The sequence below is a fragment of the Musca autumnalis genome, unplaced genomic scaffold, assembly GCF_047663935.1.
Source record: "Musca autumnalis isolate F117 unplaced genomic scaffold, ASM4766393v1 scaffold_2, whole genome shotgun sequence".
NCBI lineage: Eukaryota > Metazoa > Arthropoda > Insecta > Diptera > Muscidae > Musca > Musca autumnalis.
The window spans coordinates 227,986,209-227,995,530 of NW_027411755.1; positions in this window are offsets into that span (position 1 = coordinate 227,986,209).

The following is a 9,322-nucleotide window of genomic DNA, read 5'->3' on the forward strand; positions in this document are numbered from 1 at the left end:
AAAATTTTCTCAGTTTACTGAGGACGGGTATTTTTGTATAGAAAAAATTTCCTCAGTTTACTGAGGACGGGTTTTTTCGTATACAAAAAATTTCCTCAGTTTACTGAGGACGGGTTTTTTCGTATACAAAAAATTTCCTCAGTTTACTGAGGACGGGTTTTTTCGTATACAAAAAATTTCCTCAGTTTACAGAGGACGGGTTTTTTCGTATACAAAAAATTTCCTCAGTTTACTGAGGACGGGTTTTTTCGTATACAAAAAATTTCCTCAGTTTACTGAGGACGGGTTTTTTCGTATACAAAAAATTTCCTCAGTTTACTGAGGACGGGTTTTTTCGTATACAAAAAATTTCCTCAGTTTACTGAGGACGGGTTTTTTCGTATACAAAAAATTTCCTCAGTTTACTGAGGACGGGTTTTTTCGTATACAAAAAATTTCCTCAGTTTACTGAGGACGGGTTTTTTCGTATACAAAAAATTTCCTCAGTTTACTGAGGACGGGTTTTTTCGTATACAAAAAATTTCCTCAGTTTACTGAGGACGGGTTTTTTCGTATACAAAAAATTTCCTCAGTTTACTGAGGACGGGTTTTTTCGTATACAAAAAATTTCCTCAGTTTACTGAGGACGGGTTTTTTCGTATACAAAAAATTTCCTCAGTTTACTGAGGACGGGTTTTTTCGTATACAAAAAATTTCCTCAGTTTACTGAGGACGGGTTTTTTCGTATACAAAAAATTTCCTCAGTTTACTGAGGACGGGTTTTTTCGTATACAAAAAATTTCCTCAGTTTACTTAGGATGGTTTTTTCGTATACAAAAAATTTCCTCAGTTTACTTAGGATGGTTTTTTCGTATACAAAAAATTTCCTCAGTTTACTTAGGATGGTTTTTTCGTATACAAAAAATTTCCTCAGTTTACTTAGGATGGTTTTTTTCGTATAGAAAAAATTTCCTCAGTTTACTGAGGATGGTGTTTTCGTATAGAAAAAATTTCCTCAGTTTACTGAGGATGGTTTTTTCGTATAGAAAAAATTTCCTCAGTTTACTGAGGATGGTTTTTTCGTATAGAAAAAATTTCCTCAGTTTACTGAGGATGGTTTTTTCGTATAGAAAACATTTCCTCAGTTTACTGAGGATGGTTTTTTCGTATAGAAAAAATTTCCTCAGTTTACTGAGGATGGTTTTTTCGTATAGAAAACATTTCCTCAGTTTACTGAGGATGGTTTTTTCGTATAGAAAAAATTTCCTCAGTTTACTGAGGATGGTTTTTTCGTATAGAAAAAATTTCCTCAGTTTACTGAGGATGGTTTTTTCGTATAGAAAAAATTTCCTCAGTTTACTGAGGATGGTTTTATCGTATAGAAAAAATTTCCTCAGTTTACTGAGGATGGTTTTTTCGTATAGAAAAAATTTCCTCAGTTTACTGAGGATGGTTTTTTGGTATAGAAAAAATTTCCTCAGTTTACTGAGGATGGTTTTTTCGTATAGAAAAAATTTCCTCAGTTTACTGAGGATGGTTTTTTCGTATAGAAAAAATTTCCTCAGGTTACTGAGGATGGTTTTTCGTATAGAAAAAATTTCCTCAGTTTACTGAGGATGGTTTTTTCGTATAGAAAAAATTTCCTCAGTTTACTGAGGATGGTTTTTTCGTATAGAAAAAATTTCCTCAGTTTACTGAGGATGGTTTTTTCGTATAGAAAAAATTTCCTCAGTTTACTGAGGATGGTTTTTTCGTATAGAAAAAATTTCCTCAGTTTACTGAGGATGGTTTTTTCGTATAGAAAAAATTTCCTCAGTTTACTGAGGATGGTTTTTTCGTATAGAAAAAATTTCCTCAGTTTACTGAGGATGGTTTTTTCATATAGAAAAAATTTCCTCAGTTTAATGAGGATGGTTTTTTCGTATAGAAAAAATTTCCTCAGTTTAATGAGGATGGTTTTTTCGTATAGAAAAAATTTCCTCAGTTTAATGAGGATGGTTTTTTCGTATAGAAAAAATTTCCTCAGTTTAATGAGGATGGTTTTTTCGTATAGAAAAAATTTCCTCAGTTTAATGAGGATGGTTTTTTCGTATAGAAAAAATTTCCTCAGTTTACTGAGGATAGTTTTTTTTCGTATAGAAAAAATTTCCTCAGTTTACTGACGATGGTTTTTTTCGTATAGAAAAAATTTCCTCAGTTTACTGACGATGGTTTTTTCGTATAGAAAAAATTTCCTCAGTTTTTCTGAGGATGTTTTTTTCGTATAGAAAAAATTTCCTCAGTTTTTCTGAGGATGGTTTTTTCATATACAAAAAATTTCCTCAGTTTTTCTGAGGATGGTTTTTTCATATACAAAAAATTTCCTCAGGCTTTCTGAGGATGGTTTTTTCGTATAGAAAAAATTTCCTCAGTTTTTCTGAGGATGGTTTTTTCGTACAGAAAAAATTTCCACAGTTTATTGAGGATGGTTTTTTCGTATAGAAAAAATTTCCTCAGTTTACTGAGGATGGTTTTTTCGTATAGAAAAAATTTCCTCAGTTTACTGAGGATGGTTTTTTCGTATAGAAAAAATTTCCTCAGTTTACTGAGGATGGTTTTTTCGTATAGAAAAAATTTCCTCAGTTTACTGAGGATGGTTCTTTCGTATAGAAAAAATTTCCTCAGTTTACTGAGGATGGTTCTTTCGTATAGAAAAAATTTCCTCAGTTTACTGAGGATGGTTTTTTCGTATAGAAAAAATTTCCTCAGTTTACTGAGGATGGTTTTTTCGTATAGAAAAAATTTCCTCAGTTTACTGAGGATGGTTTTTTCGTATAGAAAAAATTTCCTCAGTTTACTGAGGATGGTTTTTTCGTATAGAAAAAATTTCCTCAGTTTACTGAGGATGGTTTTTTCGTATAGAAAAAATTTCCTCAGTTTACTGAGGATGGTTTTTTCGTATAGAAAAAAATTTCCTCAGTTTATTGAGGATGGTTTTTTCGTATAGAAAAAAATTTCCTCAGTTTACTGAGGATGGTTTTTTCGTATAGAAAAAATTTCCTCAGTTTACTGAGGATGGTTTTTTCATATAGAAAAAATTTCCTCAGTTTACTGAGGATGGTTTTTTCATATAGAAAAAATTTCCTCAGTTTACTGAGGATGGTTTTTTCATATAGAAAAAATTTCCTCAGTTTACTGAGGATGGTTTTTTCATATAGAAAAAATTTCCTCAGTTTACTGAGGATGGTTTTTTCGTATAGAAAAAATTTCCTCAGTTTACTGAGGATGGTTTTTTCGTATAGAAAAAATTTCCTCAGTTTACTGAGGATGGTTGTTTCGTATAGAAAAAATTTCCTCAGTTTATTGAGGATGGTTTTTTCGTATAGAAAAAAATTTCCTCAGTTTATTGAGGATGGTTTTTTCGTATAGAAAAAATTTCCTCTGTTTACTGAGGATGGTTTTTTCGTATAGAAAAAATTTCCTCAGTTTACTGAGGATGCGTTTTTTCGTATAGAAAAAATTTCCTCAGTTTACTGAGGATGGTTTTTGTCGTAAAGAAAAAATGTCCTCAGTTTACTGAGGATCGTTTTTTTCGTATAGAAAAAATTTCCTCAGTTTACTGAGGATCGTTTTTTTGTATAGAATAAATTTCCCTTAGTTTAATGAGGATGGTTTTTTCGTATAGAAACAATTTCCTCAGTTTACTGAGGACGGGTTTTTTCGTATGGAAAAAATTTCCTCAGTTTACTGAGGACGGGTTTTTTCGTATTGAAAAAATTTCCTCAGTTTACTGAGGACGGGTTTTTTCGTATAGAAAAAATCTCCTCAGTTTACTGAGGACGGTTTTTTTCGTATAGAAAAAATCTCCTCAGTTTACTGAGGACGGGTTTTTTCGTATAGAAAAAATCTCCTCAGTTTACTGAGGACGGGTTTTTTCGTATAGAAAAAATCTCCTCAGTTTACTGAGGACGGGTTTTTTCGTATAGAAAAAATGTCCTCAGTTTACTGAGTAGTTTTTTTTTCGTATAGAAAAAATTTCCTCAGTTTACTGAGGATGGTTTTTTCCGTATAGAAAAAATTTCCTCAGTTTACTGAGGATGGTTTTTTCCGTATAGAAAAAATTTCCTCAGTTTACTGAGGACGGGTTTTTTCGTATAGAAAAAATCTCCTCAGTTTACTGAGGACGGGTTTTTTCTTATAGAAAAAATCTGCTCAGTTTACTGAGGACGGGTTTTTTCGTATAGAAAAAAATTTACTAATTACTACACTTGGAAAGGTCTTCCGCAGTCGTTGAATTCCAACCTTTTCACTTTTTTCTTTCTTTTTGTGTTATGACATTTTCAATGTCGTTGTATTATGCAAAGTACCAGAGGATTACACGGAAACAACAACAGAAGTAGAACGTTTGTTGTTTCGTCTAATCCGTCTGTTATCGATTTGTTGTTATTTTTATTTGCCTTCAAGAAACCTCAAAAGTTATTGATATTGGTTTGTTATTTTTTCTTGTGGTTTACCACACAATTTTTTGTGATGGCCAGCAGCAAAGTTCATCCATATTGGTGTGTGCGTATGTGTAACTAATCACAAAATACATGAATCAACAAGTTTCCTTGCAATTTGACCTAACCACAGTCAAGGTCAATATTATTTAATTAAGTCGTCAATGAAAGATGTCTTTCTCATCTTCTCTTCTTTTTAATCTCTACGCAGGAAAAATCATTGACTGAAGACCCTGAAGCAATGATATTCCGATGACCTTAAAGCAATGATATAACAAAGTGAATGAGCTGAGTTGGTCGCGCCATGTGTGTCCGTCCGTCTGCCCATCTAAGCATTGTAATCACGATTAAAAGGCCGTACTTTTGAGTGGGTCTTCACGAAATATTGGAAATGAAGGTCCCTCAGAGGAGGGAGCCTATTGATTTTGAAGTCAACGTTTTATTCTTATGCTAATATCTCCACTTGGATTTGGCGTATTACAATTGAAAAGTCTGACAATGAAAGTAAAACATATCGTCATTACAGTGATGCAAAGTAGGTTGGTGTAGGTGGTCAAACAATCGAGATGTCGCAATGGCATAATCCATCCATTTTGGCAAAAACCAACATTTTACACAAGAAAAAATTCAATATTGTATATTTTTTAAAATTTATTTGAAAAAATACAAACATTTCTTTAATGTTGTTCTTTTAGTTGTTATATTTGTTTACAATTAGTTATCAAATACAAATTGGTTTATTAATAATTTTCTCTTTTTTGTTTTTTCTGTTTTATAGTTGTTATACACTGTAGTTTGACTTTAATTTTTTGCTAAATATTAAACATTATTAAAATAGGTACCGTTCATTTTTTAATATTTATTGATAATAATTATAATAATAATAGCTATTTAATAAAGGTAAAAAACACTTAATATAATTTTTGTAGTTGTTAATTAATTTTATTATTTTTTGAAACAAATATTAATGTTTTTCTAATTTTTATTCGTTAGTTGAAGTATAAAAATGTTTTTTTTTGTATTTTTTTGTAATGTTATATATAAAAATACATAAAAACTAAGCAAACAATTTACTTTTCTTTATATTTGTAATAGGATAACTTTTGTTTTGTGTTTTTTTTATTTTATTTTCTTTTATTTATTATTTTTATTTTTTATTTTAATAAAAAATTTATCATTTTAGAAAAAATATCTTTAATTCCAATTAGAAAAATATTTTAAAAAAATCTTAATGATTAATTTGTTTTGTTGTTGTTTTTTTGTCGATATGGTTTGCAAAATGTTTTTTGATTTGATGTTTTTCTTGAATTTACATTTAATTTTTTGATTTATTCTTATTTATTTTCTATCTAATTGTTTTAATGCCAATATATATTTTATTTTTAATTGTTTAGCGAAATTTTTAAGAAGCATTCGAATCGAATTTTTCGCTTTTTAGCATGAGTTTAATTTTATGCATTGTTTTCTAAGAAATGAGTACCAGGGCGATTTCAGTTCTGGCAAAGAATTTCACTTTTGGTTACTGAAGAGGAACAAAAAATATTAAAAATATTAAAAACGATGACAGAAGCTTTCATCCCAAAATATTGACAAAGTCATTGAACACTTGGTGGTAAAAATTGGAATTAGAAAAAAAACCCTCAGGTTACTGAGAAAGGTTTTTCGCATAGAAAAAATTTCCTCAGATTACTATGAAAGGTTTTTCGCATAGAAAAAATTTCCTCAGTTTACTGAGGATGGTTTTTTCGTATAGAAAAAATTTCCTCAGTTTACTGAGGATGGTTTTTTCGTATAGAAAAAATTTCCTCAGTTTACTGAGGATGGTTTTTTCGTATAGAAAAAAATTTCCTCAGGATACTGAGGATGGTTTTTCGTATAGAAAAAAATTCCTCAGGTTACTGAGGATGTTTTGTTCGTATAGAAAAAATTTCCTCGGGCTACTGAGGAAGATTTTTCGTATAGAAAAAAATTCCTCAGGTTACTGGGGATGTTTTTTTCGTATAGAAAAAAATTCCTCAGGTTACTGGGGATGTTTTTTTCGTATAGAAAAAAATTCCTCAGGTTACTGGGGATGTTTTTTTCGTATAGAAAAATTTCGTTATGTTACTGAGGAAGGTTTTTCTTATAGAAAAAAATTCTTTAGGTTACTGAGGACGGTTTTTTCGTATAGAAAAAAATTCTTTAGGTTACTGAGGACGGTTTTTTCGTATAGAAAAAATTTCCTCAGTTTACTGAGGACGGTTTTTTCGTATAGAAAAAATTTCCTCAGTTTACTGAGGACGGTTTTTTCGTATAGAAAAAATTTCCTCAGTTTACTGAGGACGGTTTTTTCGTATAGAAAAAAAATTCCTCAGTTTACTGAGGACGGTTTTTTCGTATAGAAAAAAAATTCCTCAGTTTACTGAGGACGGTTTTTTCGTATAGAAAAAAAATTCCTCAGTTTACTGAGGACGGTTTTTTCGTATAGAAAAAAAATTCCTCAGTTTACTGAGGACGGTTTTTTCGTATAGAAAAAAAATTCCTCAGTTTACTGAGGACGGTTTTTTCGTATAGAAAAAAAATTCCTCAGTTTACTGAGGACGGTTTTTTCGTATAGAAAAAAAATTCCTCAGTTTACTGAGGACGGTTTTTTCGTATAGAAAAAAAATTCCTCAGTTTACTGAGGACGGTTTTTTCGTATAGAAAAAAAATTCCTCAGTTTACTGAGGACGGTTTTTTCGTATAGAAAAAAAATTCCTCAGTTTACTGAGGACGGTTTTTTCGTATAGAAAAAAAATTCCTCAGTTTACTGAGGACGGTTTTTTCGTATAGAAAAAAAATTCCTCAGTTTACTGAGGACGGTTTTTTCGTATAGAAAAAAAATTCCTCAGTTTACTGAGGACGGTTTTTTCGTATAGAAAAAAAATTCCTCAGTTTACTGAGGACGGTTTTTTCGTATAGAAAAAAAATTCCTCAGTTTACTGAGGACGGTTTTTTCGTATAGAAAAAAAATTCCTCAGTTTACTGAGGACGGTTTTTTCGTATAGAAAAAAAATTCCTCAGTTTACTGAGGACGGTTTTTTCGTATAGAAAAAAATTCCTCAGTTTACTGAGGACGGTTTTTCCGTAAAGAAAAAATTCCTCAGGTTGCTGAAGAACGGGTTTCGTATAGAAAAATTCCTCAGGTAACTGAGGAAGGTTTTTCGTATAAAAAAATTTTTTCTCGGGTTACTGACGAAGGTTTTTCGTATAAAAAAATTTTTCTCGGGTTACTGACGAAGGTTTTTCCTATAGAAAAAAATCCTCAGGTTACTGACGAAGGTTTTTCGTATAGAAAAATTTTTCTCAGGTTACTGACGGAAGTTTTTCGTAAAGAAAAAATTTCCTCAGTCTACTGAGGAAGGTTTTTCGTGTAGAAAAAAAAATCCTCAGGTTACTGAGGAAGGTTCCTCGTATTGACCAAAATTTCTCAGGTTACTGACGAACGTTTTTCGTATAGAAAAAATTTCCTCAGGTTACTAGGAAGGGTTTTCGTATATAAAAAATATCCTCAGGTTACTGACATAGGTTTTTCGTATAGAAAAAATTTCCTCAGTTTATTGAGATAGAAATATAGAAAAAATGCCAACCAAATCCAGGCGACCTGTACTTTAGAAGTGTCACTTTTAAACTCAACTTGCACCCACGAAGATGCATAGTTGAGAGAATTATTATTGGTAATTCCGGACATTTGGAAAGTGGCACGCATCATTCCCATTCTAAAGCAAGGCGGAGAACTGTCTCCCAAATCTCCTACCTCCAACAGCAGATATTTCGGTAGTCTCGTATGCAGAAAACTGCACAATAATTTCATCCGTTGAAAAGTGTCAACTGTCACAAATTTCTTCCGGGAGCACAATCTAAAGTTATCTCCGGCGCAGTCTTCATTGTCCTTATACACTTCCTGATTGAGAGATGTCAATACGCCGCTTAATGTATTCATCAATTACAGACGTATCCCCACTCCTCATAATCCAAAAATCCTTGGAGTAGTCTTCGATAATCTCCTTCGCATCTATTTGTAAACCAGAAGGTAAAATCCAGGAAACTAGGAGACGTTGACAACGGCATATATGACCATTGGTCGTTCAGCCTTTTCTGGACTTCCGTCACCAAATAATGCTCTTCCAGTTGCTAGGGGTTGCAGAATCACTCTAACCTTCATGTTGTGATGGAAAATCAACTTCCTAGGTCTTTAGATAATATCGTGAGATCATTCCATCGAACGTCAACCGATAAATAAAACGAAGTGACCCAAACGTACTAAAGGCCTTTTCGTTGTCCATGGATCCCAACACGATAGAATTTTGCATCAAAACGCTTGAATATTTTTTTGGTCATCTTTTGTAGCACAGTCCCATTTATCGAAATTTTCCGAAAAGTTTGCACCTTCTCAAGGCCAAAACTGCCTGAAGGAGCGTTCCAATGCTTTTGCGATGTATTAGAGAGTTCTTAATCACTGTCTTGGCTACAATTTTTGTCTTTGTATTGGATCGGAAATCTCAATGGTTTGGCCGTTATATGCTAAAATGTCCAAAAAACATGGATAAAAAACTTAAAGTCAAAATCGGGAGGTTCCATTTTCGCGTTAGACCTATGGTCTAGTGGACTTTTTTGCTCAGTTCAATCTCAGGAATCAGAAACGCGAAGGGCCCATTAAGGTTTTTTTCTTCCATACAAATCGCCCCGCCCTAATATATACCCTCCACCATGAAATATTCTGAATTTATATGGAATAATTAATTTTCACAATTTTATGTGAAGATTTTTTTTGAGCACTGGGAACCCCAAATACCTAATTATTGCGGTGAAGAAGTTTCGTGACTGCAGGGAATATCAAATGTCAA